The following is a 17,290-nucleotide window of genomic DNA, read 5'->3' as shown; positions in this document are numbered from 1 at the left end:
TGAGAAATAGATGTCCATCTCCACCAGCATGCGGGAAATCATGCAGCCAGCTTGGAGGGTTGTGTAGTGGCCACAAGACTAGGAGAAGCATTAGGATCAGCAAGCTAAAGTCTTGCAAGGCCCCCCAGGAGGAAAGAACTACCTCAAACCTCAGACTCTGGCTTCAGTCCTCACAGGCCTCAGGATGGAGGAGTTTTGCCCTCTTCATCCCCAGCTCCCTGCAGGGTGCCTGGCGGTCCCTCCCAGACACTGGAATAGTACACGTTCAACTGTAGTGTCTGACAAGGGTTGGCTTCAAAAGAACTAGTTGGAGGGTTTTCAAAGCCTCATCAGACTTAACGGAGCCTCTGGTCATGAAAACAATTGAGGATGCCATGACTGCAGAAAACCACCTTCACGCTGAGGCACTTTGTAGAGACTTATTTTGTTGTTGTTGTTGGTTTTTTTTTTTTTCATTTTTATTTATTTTTTCTATTATCAGCTTGATACAGTGCAAATTCTTTTTTCCCCTTTTCTATTTTAATAAAAAGAAAAAAGGAAAAAAGTTATAACTAATATAAGAAAAACTAGACAAAAGTACAATAACTATATACCACATATACAAGCAGTAAATACCTAAACAATGTCTAGTTCATTTGTATTTGACAAATTCAGAGAAAATAATTCCATTATCTATCCTATTTTGGTAAGTCCAAAATGTACCTGATTCACTTTCTATCCTAACTTATATTACTAACAGAACTATCTTATAATGTCTTTCAAATTTATACACTTACACCTCTTTAGTGAGTTTCTTTTCTGAAATTCTTAACAAAGAAAACTATAACTATCTAATCTTCAACTATAACTAACTAATCTTCAACTCCCTCAGAGGCCCAAGAAGGAAATAATACTACCTAATAAAAAATAAAAACAGGGCCGGGCGGTGGTGGCACACGCCTTTAATCCCAGCACTTGGAAGGCAGAGGCAGGCGGATCTCTGTGAGTTTGAGGCCAGCCTGGTCTACAGAGTGAGTTTCAGGAAAGGCGCAAAGCTACATAGAGAAATCCTGTCTCAAAAAAAAAAAAAAAAGAAAAGAAAAGACAAAGAAAAAAAGGCCTGGGCTGGAGAGATGGCTCAGGGGTTAAGAGCACTGGCAACTCTTCCCAGGGACCCAGGTTCAATTCCCAACACCCACTTGGTGGCTCACCACCATCTGTAACTCCTAATTCCAAGAGGATCCAACACCCTCTTCTGGCACCTCTGTGGGCACACACACAGGGAAAACACCCAAACACATAGATTTAAAAAAACAAACAATTTAAGCCCCCATAGGCTCATATATGTTTGAATGCTTGTTCCGCAGTTGGTGGAACTGTTTGGGAAGGATTAGGAGATGTGGCCTTGTTAGAGGAGGTGTGTCTCTGGGGTGGGCTTTGAGGTTTCAGAAGCCAATACCATTTTAGTCTCTTTCTACCTGCCTGCTACCACGACCCCGACCTTGATGGTCATGGACTCACCCTCTGAAACCATAAGCCTTTATTAAATGCCCTCTTCTATAAGTTGCCTTGGTCATGGTGTTTTGTCACAGCAACAGAACAGTGAGTAAGACAGACAGAAAGTGGCATGGTAGGATCTCTATCCCAGAGCCATCTGGCTCCAGGTCTAGAACTCTTGACACCTGACTTACATAAGGCAGTGAGAGGGTGATGGAGGGGAAAAAGCAAATCTGAGAAAGTCTGAACTGTCCCTGGTTTAGCAAGTGAGAGCCACCTGGGCTGAGAGGACAACTCAGTGTGAACACACTTGCTGCATAAACAGAAGAACCTGCTTTCGGATCCCCAACGCATACATAAGAGGCTGAGCAGAGTGATGAGTGCCCCCGGAAGCCCGGAGTTGTGTGGAACAAAGACAGCAGGACCCCTGGGACCTGCTGGCTGTCAAAGAGACTGTCTGAAAGACAGAGTGGGAGAGCAGGACACCCAAGGCCCTCTGGCCTTCACTCATGTATGCAGTGGGGGGGGGGGGGGGGGAAGGTATATGCATATATACATATATGTGCATATATATGATATTTCACCAAAAAGAGGGTGGGGCTAGAAATAGGGTCACTGATGGAGAAAGTGCTGTCATTTATTCTTCGAGTACAGTGACTAGGTCACTCACATACCACTGGGTTGCTACCCCAGGAGGTTTCTGCTCTTTTATTTCCTGCGGCTGGAGATGTGGGGCCGGAATTAAGACATTGGCTCAGCTGCCGGAACTAGTCTCAAATGGAAACGCAGCGCTCACGTCAGCAGGCCCAGCGAAAGTGTGCATTACTAAGATGCTGTCAGGCATCTTAGTCCGGATCCCTCCTGGGGCTCTGCCAACCCTCTCTGGGAGCCTCTTGGAAGTGACCAAAGCCGGGTCACAACCAGCTCTAGCCCTGGGAAGGAGGAAGAGGAGGCCACATGTCCCTATTCATCTTCAAAGAAAGCTTGGAAATGTCTGCTAGACCTATGAACTTAAAAGGGTACATATGTAAGCGAGACATGACTGCCGGGTGTCTGCTACGTATTCCTGTCATACATCTCTAAAGTATAGATAAATGGGTATAGATTTAAAAATAAAGCCTGCACTATCTGAATAGCTCTCAAGTTGAGGTCTCTGTGCTACCCTATCTTACCCCAGACAAGTTCCTGAGGGTAGAGTCCCAAGTCAAAACTTATCACCTGTTCCCACTTCCTCTTTCTTACACCGTATTCTTTGCTCCACCCCTTCCCCTGACGTTCTCCAAGGCAACACACAGCTCCTCATTCAGTAAAATACCCAGCATGCTGCAGACACCAGAGATAAGGATGGCAGACCCAAATGGCCTGACCCCAAGGAGCTGAGGAGCTAGTGGGGACTTGTAATCACAGTCACAGATGTATGTTTAAGTCCTCGAAAGAGCTGTCTCTGGTCAGGAGCTGAGAACACACCAGTCTAGTCAAGGTAGCAGCAAAGCCCTGAAGCCTGAAGAGGAACAGGAGGAACTGAAGAGACAGGAATGTTTTAGGCCTGGAGAAACTGCATAAAGGCCCTGTGGCCACCTCTCCTCTCTTTCCTTTTCTCTCCTCCCTCCCTGGGCCCCTCAGGTACTTTTGATGTTTTGTACCTGGTCCTCTACTCAGGAAGGAAATCCTGTGAGATTTTGTAATCTTGGCTTTGTAGTGGATGGGCCTTAAGGGATAAACAATCTAACTGAAGAAATACTACTAGCCCCTCAGTAATGAATTGGTGTTTAAAGACACAAAGCCAGATGTGCCTAGTCCATGTCTGGAGCGGGACCCTGTAGACCCTGGGGCCCAGAAGTACTTCAGGGAGGAAAGGCCTGAACAATACCAAACCTGGATGTTTCTGAAATGCACAGGAGGAATGAGAAAGTCACTCCCTGAGTGCCCATGCCCATCACCCACCCTCAGACATTCTAAATGCTCACACTTCTGACCCAGAGAGTGAACCTTGAAAAATTCACTATCAGGCCTGTCCCCTCAAGGGTGCCTATTCCCTCAAGGATTCATTCCGTCATCTCCAATGGGTAGGGTCAGGCTCAGACATAACGGCAGCTGTCTCCACTAAGACAAAAACTGAACAGTAAGAGGGAATTAAAGCCAGGATCTCAGAACACTGAGGCTCCAGGGCTGCATGAGAGGCTCCTATCAAAATAATCCAGTTATGAGGATGACTTTTGATGTGTTCTGATGCATATATGAATCATCTGTCACAGTGACCCAGGATGACAGAACAGAGACAATCCAGCCTAACAAGACAATCCGGCCTAACGAGACAATCCAGCCAAGCAGGTTTTATAAATTTTGAAACACAAAGTTCACAGAAATACTGTTTTTAAAAGACATATTTAGAAATAAAATTATATGTGAACGTGATGCAACTTTGGAAGAACTGGTTAAAATATCTCATTTCCATTTGTTTCACACACTTTCAAAAGGCTCAACAGCCTTCAAGGATGCCTTCTAAGGTAACAGCAATACTGCCCCTCCCAAAAAAAGAATTCTCAGGCTCCAAGTTAGTTCAACAAGAGTTTTCAATGTGACCAGATATAGTGGTGCATGCCTTTAATTCCAGCACTCGGGAAGCAGAGGCAGTCAGATCTCTGTAAGTTCAAGGCCACCTGGTCTACAGAGTGAGTTCCAGGACAGCCAGGGCTACATAAAGAGACCCTGTCGCAAAAAAAAAAAAAAAAAAAAAAAAAAAAAGCAAAAAGAGCAAGCAAACAAAAAAGAATCTCCAACACATTTGCCTTTTCCTTTTTTCATCCATCTCCAGTTACCTGAAAAACATCTCAAGCAGATGATAAGCCATGATGCCAGCCCATGTCCAGGACTGAATCAGCTGCGATGCTACCAGCCTTGTCCTCAGCTCTGTCTGTGCTAGGGGGTCTTATAAGGAACAAAGAAAGTGGTATGGAAAGTGACTGCCCAGTGGAGTCAAACACGTCCAAATGCCTTAGTCTGGACAAGGATAAAAGCTTGGAACCAGAGACGCGTTTTCAGGGAGAACCCACGGTACCGGTGAAAGTGGTCCCACTGCTGGTGGGCTGACGGGAAGAAGATGTACAAAGCGCAGGTTCAAGATTATGACTGCCCTGGCCTCCTGGGTGTCTCCTGAGCAGGGCTCGTTCACAGTTCCTTCCCCTTCCTGTTCTACACTGCCTCCAGGCAGGAGTGTGGCACACAGTAGCCACACTGCATCTGCTCACACCCAGAAGAAGGAGACCTATGAAGAGACATTTTAATAAGCAAGCCCCAAGAGTGTCAGGGGGGAAATAAGGCCTCTCATGACAGCAGGAGTCCCAGCCCTGAACTCAAAAGATCTCCTCCTCCTTCATGTCTAAAGACTCCAACTCAGGAGAGTACATGCCCCACACTCTCCTCCACAGCAGAGTGGGTGGGTTTGGGTGATGGACCAACCAATACTTATCTGTGAAGGTTGATTACAGGACACCAACAGTTAGCTACTGAGCAGATACTGTGGCCCTGAAAAAAACCTAATGTCCCTAATTTTGTCCACCAGGGGGAGTAAGACAGCAGGCCCTCCCTCTAAAACAGGAGTGTAAGGTTAAACAGGAGAAAGACCATCCTCAGCAGCAGCGTCTTCCCTATAAAAACCTAACAACTCCTGCTTCGTTTGTTTGTGTGTGTCTGTTTTTAAGAGTTGTGAACCCAGTATCTGAAAGCTTCTGGCCCCACGATGTCTACAGGTTGGCTAATAGACTTGAGGACCCTGCAAGGTCCTGAAGGGGTAGAGAACCAGTGAGTCCTTCTTGGGTGGAGAGTCAGGAATGCTCAGGGAGAGGCACCAGAGACTCACCAGCTCAGGGACTGTCCAAAATACCGAGCTGAGCAGGAAGCGCAGAAAATTAAGGCAGGCGATGGTATGGAGTCTGCTTAGCTGGCTAGAGAAGAGGATCTGACGGAACAGCTTGCCTGTGGTGCTGTCTCACAGGTCCAGCTCCCGGGTTACCCTCTGGCCAGAGGGAAACCTGATGAATACAGATCCCAGCTCACCTCCTTCTGCACTGCCCTTGGCACTGAGCGTGACCCCTGAGTGTGACCCCTGATGGGGCCAGGCCATCAGCCCTGCCCCTGTCCTAACCCCCTGGGGACTGAGGCTTGTGCCCATCCACAGGAAAGGAGCTTTGACTTCTAAACCACAGCTGCACACAAGTAGTTTGGGTATTTGGGCTTGGTTGAGTAGCTGGTTGGTTGTTTTGTTTCTTTGTATGTTTGTTTTGAGAACATAATCTAGATTATGTAGCTCAGGCTATCTTAGAACTTGCAATTCTCCTGCCTCAGCACTTCAAGTGATAAGATGTGCATGTGCCATCATACCCAGTGCTCATTCTATGGGACTTTTATTTTCAGTGCCGGCCTGGTACCCAGAACCTCGTACATGCTAGGTGAGCACCCTGAACAGAGCTGTGCCCCCAACTTTTGGGGACAGAATATCTCTCCACTTTGCTCAGATGCTGCTCCTGCCTTCCCCCAGTGTGACCTGCCTGGCTCAAAACAGTGATCAGCCAGGTCTGAACACAACAGAGGACGAAGCAATGTCCACAAGCCCACCCTACAGTTACTGCCCTGGTGGGTCCACAACTCTTCTCCAGGTCCTGTTTTCCAGGCTATGAAGAACTAGCTCCAATCGGTTTTCCCATCTTTGGACCTCTGCCTCCTCAACTGTAAGAACATGAGTTCCTGCCAGCCTACCTGACCAGACCAAGGGGACACTCAGATGTGCCGGCCTGCCTGACCAAATGGACACTCAGAATGCTACATTCTAGGTGCCTTAAACTTTATAGCCCGCAAATGACTCTGCCAATGTCCTTGTCATTGATGTGGCTGAGCCTAGGATTTCCTGGAATTCTAGATTTTCTGGAACCCTTCTACCTGAGTGGTCTGTGGGAATCTCCCAACTTTGCTGCTCAGTAATGCCACGGGAATGTTTTCTTCTCTTCTTTTGTCCCAAGACCCGTTAACTCACTGGCCCAGAATCCCTTTTTCTCAGGCTCCTTCTCCAGTGACATCCCAGACATCCATCACAGCTATATAGTCAGCCCCAAGAGGCCAAGCCCAGAAGTCAGGCATGCCTGAGGAGTGTTCAGGGTGAGGACTGAGAGGCCAGAGAGAGGCAAGTCCCAGAAACAGGATTGATTGTAACCCTTCTACTACAGCGTGCTGCGGTCATTTAGAATACTAACCAGCAGAGGGCACTGTAAGACAAGCTCAGGAGACACTCAGGCAAACCTGGAGAAAACCAAATAGCGGGGCATAATAAATAGACAAATTAGACTAGACCTAGACAGGCAAGGGAAGGCTCACTCATCTCCTCTTGGTTTTATCTCTCCTCTCTCACCACATAGCACTTACCTGAATCTCCTCGGAGTTGAGGGCTTGTAACCCACAACTGCTCCCTTCCAAGTTCCTGGTTCAAAAATAGCAACATGATCCAGGAGAGGGGTATGACCTTCTTCGGCCCCATATGCGGAGGGCACACAGAGCATTAGGAGATACAGAGCATAAAGAGTAGGAGTCAGAGGAGAGGGGAACACCCATGGGCTGTGTGCACATGCCTGAAAGGACAGCCCCTGAGTCTGTGCCCAGTGGGTTAGAAGGAACGTCTTAGAGGGAAGCACTGAGCAAGCATGACCCCTGGGGGTCCAGTGGGGTCACTACGGAAGCCTGATTCAAAACACATCCTCTAGGTTTCTGTATGAGCTCAGGCCAGGCCACCAGCCCTCATCCCTCACCTTGACCACCCTCAGGAAAATCGGCACTCTTACAGATCCGCCAGGTGTGTGTCTAGCCTCTCCAGATGCTCTGACGGCTCTGAATAACAGGGACAGGAGACAGCAAGGGTAAGTAGCAGCCTTGGGTTACCCACTGTCCCTGATCACTTTTGTCTGTCAGCTCCCAACCAAAGGTCTCTGCTCCCCTAGCCATAACCTACATTACCCCCTTAGATTAGATAGGACGAAACCCAGAGCAAAGAAGAAACAGCAAGGGCCATGTCTGACAGATGACCGAAACACTCAGGGAGTCAGGTGGCCAGGCTTCCAACAGTCACAAGGCAGTGACTCAGACCCAACAGTGCTTACAGCACACCTGAAATTGTTTGAGCTCACAGCAAGCAAGCCCTGATCTCTCACGGGTGAGAAAGCATGCCTTTCCCACAAACTAAATCCTCAGGGAAGGTGGGGGAAGGGCGAGAAAACCCACCCTGGCTGGAATTTGGAAACCTCAAGTCAGAAAATCGGGACCTGTTCACCTCTGTGATTTTGGACAGACCTCTTAAAAAGGTCTCTGCTTTCTTGTGTAAAGAACAGATCTCCTCCCGTAAATCACATGGTAGATCAGAGTCCCCTCACAGAAGACAGGAATACAGCCGCCCTCCCGGCTCACCTTTCTCTCTCACACAGATGCTCAGCTCCCAGGGCAGCTCAGAATCTCCCAGGCAAGTACGCCAGCCCTGCCACTTCTTAAATTTGACAATGTCCCCAAAGACGTGGCCCCCGATGTACAGTACGTCCATCTCCCCACTCCAAAAATCCCATATACCGTGTCTGATGCTCCCGCTGCAGCAAAGAAAGACAAATGCTTGCTCACCATTCTGCCCTGGGGTGGAAGCTTGGGGGTGTTGGTAGCGTAGGAGAAGGTAGCTGGAGCCGGTACCTACAGAGTAGACAGCATGGGGCTGGTGGGGACCAGTATAGGTACCCACACAGAGCTTCCCAGAGTCCTGGAGGGGCAGAAGGAGCCCTGAGCCAAGAGAACCACGCCATCTCGGGTCAGAGAGGGCTGGGGAGATCTGTGTGACGGGACTACTATGACAGTGATGGAGTAAGAATGTCACCAGGCCCTAAAGCAGTCTCTTGGATTCCTGTCTCCAGGGACAGGCAAGCCGGCCGAGCCGGCAGCAGCCACAGGTGAGGTCACCTCTAAGGTCGGGAGCCTCCCTGCCACAAAACAAGACATCAGCAACTGCCACTACCGTTTTGACCTGCCTCAGGACCGTCCTTTCTGCAAAAATAGCGAGGCTTTTGTGTGTCTACCATGATCGGGTCAAAGTAGGACCTCTAGGTTCTGGGTGAGGGCAGCCTAGGGGACAGGGTTCAGGAACGTGGACATATATAAGGGCATACACAGCCCAAGAAGTGTGACCCTGCGACAGTCTGCCCCTTGCCCACCAACCTCCCATACTAATGAGACACCCCAGGGCCCTGGAACCAGGAGGCTTGATCCACAGCATCCCTAGCCAAGACAGACAGTAAATGACCAATGGTAATTGTATAGGGGGCGGGAGTTACCCTCATGTGAACTCTTAGGCAAGCCTCCAGAGATGGTCACAGTGGAGAGCTCCAGGGCCACAGAACAGGACCACAGTTACCACCCACCCAGCAATACTTGATTAGAGCTTAAGGCTTGTCCCTTGATCTCCTGGACCTGCCAGACACTTAGTTCACCCCACCCAAGTCCTCTCCAAATATCTTACTATCTCTCTTTTGTGTGTGTGTTTTGTTTGTTTGTTTTTGTTTTTGTTTTTGTTTTCAAGACAGGGTTTCTCTGTGTAGTTTTGGAGCCTGTCCTGGATCTCACTCTGTAGACCAGGCTGGCCTCAAACTCAGAGATCCGCCTGGCTCTGCCTCCCGAGTGCTGGGATTAAAGGTGTGTGCCACCACTGCCCAGCATATCTTACTGTCTTAACAGGCCTTTGAGGAGGACATAAGTGGTCCTGCCCACCCATGGAAAAAGACCATTCACATACCTCCTCCTCATGGACTAGGAGAGGCTGGCCCTCCTGCCCTTTCCACATACATACCTTCCTGCCCTAACCCCTCAAACCTAAGACATGTGCCTCACCGACAGCAAATAGGTCAGTCATGATGGCCTGGTAGGGACAGGCAGGAATCGAGGTCAGACCTAGGCTAGGCCAGAGGGCACCCAGCCTCTGCCTTCACTTCGTCATCCCCTATTCTGGGCCCTCAGGCACAACATGGTAGGAAAATTAGGGTTGAAAGGTCAAGAAATTAGAACTCAAGATGCTGACAGGGTGATGGGGGTAAGAAAGCCTTTGTTCCTCCCTCCAGGGTCTCAGTGTCCCCTGGGGCCATAGAGAAAAACCAGGGCCTCACTCCCCACCCCTACCCCCACCCCCACCCACCCCACCTCTGGCACACACTCACAAGTATAGGTGTAGTAGTCACTGTTGGTGGCCCAAAACCTTTTCCCAGCCTCATTCACCCTGCCAGCAGGATGGAGACTCATGCCTGGGGCAAAGAAGGGATTTCCCAACCTCACAGTGCTGGACCGCCCAGGGCTGTGCTGGCATCTCCCTTGTGGGTTTAAAAGCCATGGATACCCCCCACAACCTAGGTTCCATAGCAAAGAGTCAGAGGTGTGTGTAAACCTCGAGGGAGATGAGCAAAAGGGGGCTGCCTGCCACCCGAGGAACAGGGACAAGCCAGTCAGGATCTGGGATCTGTGCCCACTCACATCCTTCTCCATGCATTTCTCCATGTCCTCCAGAGGCTTTCCTTTGAGACAGCCCTGCATGTACATACATGTGCGCACATACACATGCATGCATGTCCACCCCTGCCTACATGTCTATGTCCAAGACAGTGGGTATTGGCCAAGGAGGCATGGGCCAAAGTCCTCAGCAGAAACTTGAATAAGGTCTATAGGAACTGGAGGTCTTGGGGTTGCCCAGGAGCACCGAGGACAGACAAGTCAGAGATGCTGGGGATCCAGGCACTCGCTGACCGGTGGACACGTCATCAGTCACATCCTAGAAGAGGCTCAGAAGGACACAGAGAGTTCCCATGATGACAGCCAGTGTCACAATGGGACAGACCTCGAGGAGCAGAGTCAACTAATCAGGAGGACTGAAGTGATCACCATCCTCAGAGCCTATACCAGAGTGAACCCCTCTCACCTCACTGGGGCAGCCTGGGCTCATGCCCCAGACATCTGGGGAAGGAAGTCACCTTGTACTGAGAGCCACCCTCAGGGTCAGCAAGGCTACAGGTCACCCTGAAAGCAGGGCCCTTCCTCCTGAGCCCCTGGAGCCCCTCCAGCTTGGGATGAGGAACTTCTGCCCCTTGATGGCACCTCCATTTGGGGGTTTGGTCCCTGGACAGCAGCATCCTATCTGTCACCCCAGGCTGGCCAAGGTGGGACACACTTGGTTTTAGAGGAACAGCTGGAGAGGAAGTCCCCCAGACATGTGTAGAGGTAGGTTTCTGGGAGGGAGAGGCTGGACAGTCAGTGGTCCACCAGGCCAGAGCCAGGCCCCAAGGACCGCCTCCCCACCCCCCAGCTGCGCTTACCTGGCAGACTGAAGAGCGTGTTGAGGACATGGAAGCGAGGGAAGTCGACCCCTCTGGATGAACTTGCTGGGGTAGAAACTCAATCTCTGCTCTAGGAGAAAGCGGGGTGAGTGAACCCTCTCTCAGAGGCTCCCAGAGGCCTGTGGACCTTGGCCAGTCTCTCCCCCCATCACTACCCCTCTGTTGTGTCTGGCTAGCATTTGTTTTGTGGTGTCTGGACAGTCATCCAGAGCCACTTCTCTCCCCTCCCCCCAGTCCCTCCATCCTCCAGCTGTCTCCCACCTCCCACCCCTCTATCTCTTGACCCTTACTCTGAAAGGACGTTGTGAAGCCAGTGACATCCAGTAGCATGTTTCTATGAAAGTCCACCTCCAGCAGGTTCCCACAGAGTGAGTCAAACTCCAGCCTTCTGGGGAAAGCGTGTGGACAAGGGTTCCAGAGCAGCCATAGCCTTCCACTTAGCCGAGCTCCCACACCTGATAAGGATGATGGGATCATGTATGTAGGATCTCATGAGGATACCTGGTGCACATCAGCCATTCCAGCAGCAACTTGAAGGCCAGAGTCTCACAGGCCAGGGACTTGTAAGCTGCAGAAGGGTCGAGTAGATTGAGGCTGGTAAGTGTCTGGTTGCCTTTCTCATGGTCCCTCCCATCCTCAAATGCCCTGCACTCCAGCCCTCTCTACCAGCCACAGTGTAGTCCGTGTGAAAGCTGCAGTTGACAAAAATCCTGGGAAGAAGAGAGAGTTGGGATGTTGTCCCCCAATCCGGCATCAAAGACCCTGCTGGTAAGTGTGTGGAGTGGGCATGTATGTCTGAGCATGCTCGTAAGAGTGAGAATGGGTACATGTGGCAATGCGTGCATGCAAAGATACAGATTGGATGCATGTGTCAGAGCATACATGTGAGTGTGCAGAATGGGTACATGTGTCTGAGAAAATTGAGCATACAGAGTGGGTGTTCATGTCTGTGTGTGCATGAGAGTGTACAGATTAGTTATGTGTGTCTAGCTATGTGTGTAAGGGTGCAGAATGGGTGCATGTGTCTGAGCCTGCAGAATTGGTTTACATGTCTGCGTTTGCATTGAACATGTATTGTGGATGCATGTGTGCTAGTGAGTATACACAATCAGTAGCTCACAATCTCTTTGTTTGGAAACATGTTAGGAACATTCATCTTTGGAATGAGAGGTGTGATTGTCAGTGTAAGGGGCTGTCAGTCTCTGAATGGGGTCAGTGTATTCAAGTTCAGAAATGTGTTTGACACAATTGAGTAGTATATGTCACCAGGATGAAGGGCAGAGATCTTTGGGGGACTCATGAAAGGGATTCTCTACCAATGCGTCCAGTCAGTGTTTCCTCTTGACAAGTCACTGCCATCTACAGAAAAGTGTCCCTATGATGCCCATACCTGACTGTGAATGGAGAAGAGTCACTGTGTGTTGCTGTGACATGCGGGACATTTAAAGGTTTATCCACCCCCATGCCAAATGCCCATCTCACCTCTGATGCCAGTCGTGCATCAGGCCTGGAGAGGAAACCAGACTCTGTTGGGCTCCTGTGGCTCATGCACACTGGCCATCACCCAGAGTCAAGAGGAGGCAGCGACCCCTCCCCAGTCCCAGGCAAACTCCCAGCGTGGCCCAGCTGCCCCCGGTTCCTCAGCAACTTGGGACCACCTGACCCCGCTGGCCCCGCCCTGTGTTCCTCCCTCTGCTGCCCTCTTTTGAGGGTGGAGTCAATAAAGATGGCTTTACCATCTCTCCCTCCTTCAGGACAGAGGTAAGAGTCAAGGAAGAACAATTAATCTACCCCAGGCCAGTTCCAGGATTTAGACAGCCAAGGACCTCCTAAATTGAGGCAGTTTGGAAATCAAGCAAGCACAGGAGTTCCAAGGTGAGGATTCGGTGCTTAACAATAAACAATAAAACTATAAAAGAGTCTTTCGCAAAACCCTGAAGAGCTTGGCCTCTTCTTTATACACAAGTCTAGTACCGGTTAATAAATTTCCCAGCTCGAGAACAATAAAGGAGAAATTGCCAGAGCGGGTAAAGCAGAACCCTAGACTCTCTGGGTAGGGTACCAAAAGGAGACAGCAAAGCAGAGCCACTGGGACCGCCTAGTGTAGAGAGAGAGTAGCCCTATGTCCCCTAACGCCCCCAGCTCCCCACCCACCCCCAACTGCTCTTACAACAGAACAGCGGCTTTCATCCAGAACAGTGGCCTGGATCATCCAGGAAGACTTAGATGACAGGCATGGTCTCTTCTTAAAAGGAAAGCAAGTTTGGGACTGGAGAGACGCTTAAGTAGTTAAGTGCATTGATGACTCTTCCAGATAGACCAGGTTCAGTTCCCAGCCTCTCATGGTACCTCACAACATCTACAACTCCAGTTCCAGAGCAACCAAAACCCTTTTCTGGCCTCCACAGGCATCAGGTACACAGGTGGTACACAGACATATATATCTGCAGGCAAAACACCCGTACACAAAAATAAAATGCAATTTCAAATAAAAAAAAATTAAAGGAGGCCGGGTTTGTGATTTATTTTAGAAAATTTTCTCTCTGAAACAGCTAAAGTAAATGAAGTTGGGCATTTTAAAATAGAGAAACCTTTAAAAACTGGTCTGGGCATGTGCTTATGGTAGAGTGCTTACCTAGGAGGCATGAGGCCCTGAGTTCAGTCCCGGGCCTGCATAGGTGGGCAAAAAGGCCATCCTCTGCTACACAGAGACTTTGAAGCCAGCCTGAGCTAAATGAAATGATGTTGCTTAAAACAATAGGGCTGGAGAGGTGGCCTCATGGTTAAGAGTGCTCGTTGCACAACCCTGAGGATTGGAATTTGGATCCTGTGTAACATACGAGGTATCCCTTGTTTGCCTGTAACCAAGCTCTGAGGGGACTGGGATAGAAAGATCAGAAGGCCCAGGTGCAGGGAGAAATAGTCTCACAAAGGAATAGGTAGAATATGATAGAGAACATAAGGCCTTCCAAGAAAGCAAGCAGTCACACACCCCCAAAAGAAAAGAAAAGAAATGATCAAAAGACCTCAAAACAAAAATAAAAATAAAAATAAAAAGCATGTCTATGAAATGGGTCCTGTGTTGGCAATGTCAGATGAGCAAGTAATAGATGAGGCAGAGTCCACAGATCCTAGGCCAGGTTGAATGGATGCAGAGGCAGGTGGACTCATGCCTGCATGGATGGGTGACGAGTTGCCAGGCCATATATGGCAGCCTACATTGATGACCTCAGAGGAAATTCAAGCTTCATAAATGGAGATTTCCGGAGTCCCCTGCACCCATGATTTTGTGCTACCCTCACAGCTCCCTTCATGTGCTCTTTCCCGCATTAGACACTACTCCTTCAGGTCAGAAAAGAGAAAGAGGAGGGCCACCTGCTTACAGGAAGTCATGGGACAGTCCTAAAGTGTCACATCAGGGTTGACAAGGCCCCCCAAGAAACAGAGAATACCTAACAAAGTCTGCCACAGGAGGCTTGTAAAGCCCTGCTTTGAGTTACTGGTCAGAGTCGTCTAAGACTCTCAAAACGTTTAGGCTGTTGCTAGTGCTCTTGGATCCCCACCAGGAGGAAGGGAAGCCCTTATTGTTGAAGATGCCATGTACTTCAGACACAGGGCTCAGAGGTCACCTGAGCTAAACCTGACCTGAATGTTTCCTCCCTGAGGACTAACTTTCATGGTACCAGAAGACACAAGCAAGCTCCCAAAGGAGGGAAGCAAACACCAGTCCTTCCCAGCTGTGATGCCTATGAGCCACAACAATGACCAGCATGGCACAATAGCCCTCGGAGTGCAGTAGTAGCATACCTTGGTGGTGACCAACCGCTCTCTAATTGGACTTAAGACTTGCTTAACAAGAGGGAAATCGTGCCTGCTACTGGAAACCTAGCCAGCTACCTAGGGCCAGTGAAGTCACGGATCTTGGAGGACCTACAACCACCACTTTACTAAACCAGCACAATCCCTAACTACACTCTAAATATTTGTCCTTATACCCACAGGTAAGCATAGTCCTCATTCTCCATCAAGGACACTTCTCTTTGCAGCAGACAGAGACCATTACAAAAAAAAACCACGACCAATCAAAATGCAGAGTTGTAGAGCCCAGTCCCAGTGGATACATCTACAATACAACACCTACTCCTAAGGCTCAGGAAACATTTTGGAAGAGGGGGAGAAAAGATTGTAAGAGCTAAGAGAATCAGGGAGTTTGCTGTGAGGTTGTGTCTCCTAGGATTGTCAGAGAAGCTTCACCCATAAAGTCTCACCTACATGACTGACTAACCAGGAGCTGAACAGGGACAACCAACAACAATAGACATGATGCCAAAGTGGACAGGGGTTGAAGGGGTGGAACCCACAAGGGGTCAACCCTACACAAAGAACTGAGCAGCTAAGGAATGCTCAGAGTGAGAGAAATAATTTTCCCCACGAAGAGCACACCAATTGGCTAGCCAATACCAAGTGGTCAGCCCCGAAAACATGTATGCCAGCATCATTATACAGTCTGAGCAGGTTGTGTTTAGAAATATGTATGTCTATATATACATGTTACAAAAATCAATTTAAAAAAAGAAGCCATGAAAGAGATCAAGGAGGGGTATATAGGAGAGGGTTAGAGGGAGAAAGGAGAAGTGAGAAATGATGTTATTATATTATAATCTCAAAAATTAAAAAAAGACATCACACAGGTGGAAAGAGTGTGTCCTTTTTCTGTGGCTGGAACTCCCCTTGTGTCTGAGGGTAAAAACACCATCCACTTGATGCTCAGGCAGCGTGTGGCTTCAGTGTTTCCCAGGTCACTTCTCCAAGTACACCTCAACCATGCACAATTGGCCACGCTGCTAATTAGAAAGTGTCCCATCTGGTGGGTACTAGCTGGTCTTGACTGTCACAGTTGGGGAGGCTGGAACATCCTTGTGTTAAAACCTACTGCACTGACATGTCCCTACTGTGTCCTCAGCTGCTCCTAGCTCCAGATATGGCTGTTTGTCTACTGAACAGCCAGCAGGGTGAGCCAGGAACTGTTGCTGTAGAGCCCTGACTGGCCTTGACCTTGACCCATGACTGCAAGTGCCAGGACCCACTGTACTCTAAGCACTTCAAGAGTAGGTTTTGCCATGTATCAGGCCTCATAACTACCCTTCCAGGTGGGTCCATCGTTTGCAGAATTTAAAGGTGATCAGCTACGACACAGAGTGTGAGAACAACCTTGCCACTCTTACAGAGCTAATGAGTGGCCCAGTGGGGCTAGGTTCAGGCAACTGGGCACTAATGTCTTTATTCTAAACCACTAGGCAAGACCTCCTCTGCCCAAGGTCCTCACAAAAGTCCTTTGACTTTTCAATGTCCTAAAAGATCAAGGAAGGCTGGGGAAAGGTTCTTGGCTTAAAGGAGGCTAAAGAGCTATAGCAAACAATTGCAACCAAGTTCTACTGCAGGGACATAATACAGTGCTGGGGACATTGTTAGATCTACAAATACAATTGGAATAAGGGTGGTAGATTAAAGGGAACTGCTGCCTTGATGTAAACCTAAGGCACAGATGACTTTACTGCAGTAAGATAAGAAAATATCCCCAGTCTTGGGAAACACTGACTGAAGGATTTAGGGTAAGTGTCACAATGTGGTCACTAACCATCATATGTTTCAGAAAAAGCGATCAAGCACCAGGACATACTTACATACAGACATTTGGCAAAATGGTGGGGGGCAGTGGTAAAACACATGGGACACATGTTAGCAATAGAAGCCATGGGGATGGCTCAGTGGGTAAAGAGGGGATTGCCACCAAGCCTAGCAATCGGAGTTTGATCACAGGGACCCCACATGGCGGAAAGAAAGAACCAACTCCTACAAGTTTTCCTCTGACCTACACATATGTGCTCTGGAGTGTGTGGGCACACACACCAAAAACCAAACAGATAAATAAATATAATAAAATTAAATAGTTTTTAATGCTAGCAATAGATCAATCATGGTTAAAAAAATTATGTATAAAGTTATTATTGTATGACTTTTCATAAACCAGAAGTTATTTCCAACCTGAAAATGTGTGGACACGAATCCCTGCCCCCTGCCCCCTGCTCTGAAGCTCTTCTCTTCTGCCCTGCCTTCTGAGCGCTCTGCTTAGTGACTCTGATCTGCAGATACAGGAAATGGAAACAGGGCCAACCTGCTCAGAGGCCCCTGGAATCTCCTACCTAGAAGTGGACCATAAATGTCCTTTTACATTTGTCTGTTTGAGAAGTGTCAAGGTTGGGACTGGAAAGGTGGCTCAGCAGTTAAGAGTGCTGATTGTACGCCGGGCGGTGGTGGCGCACGCCTTTAATCCCAGCACTCGGGAGGCAGAGCCAGGCGGATCTCTGTGAGTTCGAGGCCAGCCTGGTCTCCAAAGCGAGTTCCAGGAAAGGAGCAAA

At 48.9% G+C, this 17,290-nt stretch overlaps 1 long non-coding RNA gene across 5 annotated transcripts in view; it reads right to left on the bottom strand.

Annotated features, from left to right (window-relative positions):
* LOC128101899 (uncharacterized) overlaps positions 1–17,290 on the bottom strand; it is a 47,699-nt gene that overhangs the window by 2,769 nt on the left and 27,640 nt on the right. For 2 of the 5 annotated variants that reach the window (XR_008215219.1, XR_008215224.1), the window contains 2 exons: positions 11,162–11,439; positions 10,851–10,941 (listed from right to left, as the gene is read on the bottom strand). This is a non-coding gene — a long non-coding RNA (uncharacterized LOC128101899). Of the gene's footprint in view, positions 1–7,929; positions 8,097–8,127; positions 8,194–10,850; positions 10,942–11,161; positions 11,440–17,290 lie in introns of those variants that run through there. The other 3 variants (XR_008215221.1, XR_008215220.1, XR_008215223.1) reach the window with 3 other exon arrangements.

This window comes from Peromyscus californicus, unplaced genomic scaffold, assembly GCF_007827085.1.
Source record: "Peromyscus californicus insignis strain IS unplaced genomic scaffold, ASM782708v3 Scaffold_7__1_contigs__length_154581171, whole genome shotgun sequence".
In the NCBI taxonomy this organism is placed as follows: domain Eukaryota; kingdom Metazoa; phylum Chordata; class Mammalia; order Rodentia; family Cricetidae; genus Peromyscus; species Peromyscus californicus.
Note: the sequence above shows the minus strand (reverse complement) of the source record. Positions and strands in the feature narration are given on the sequence as shown.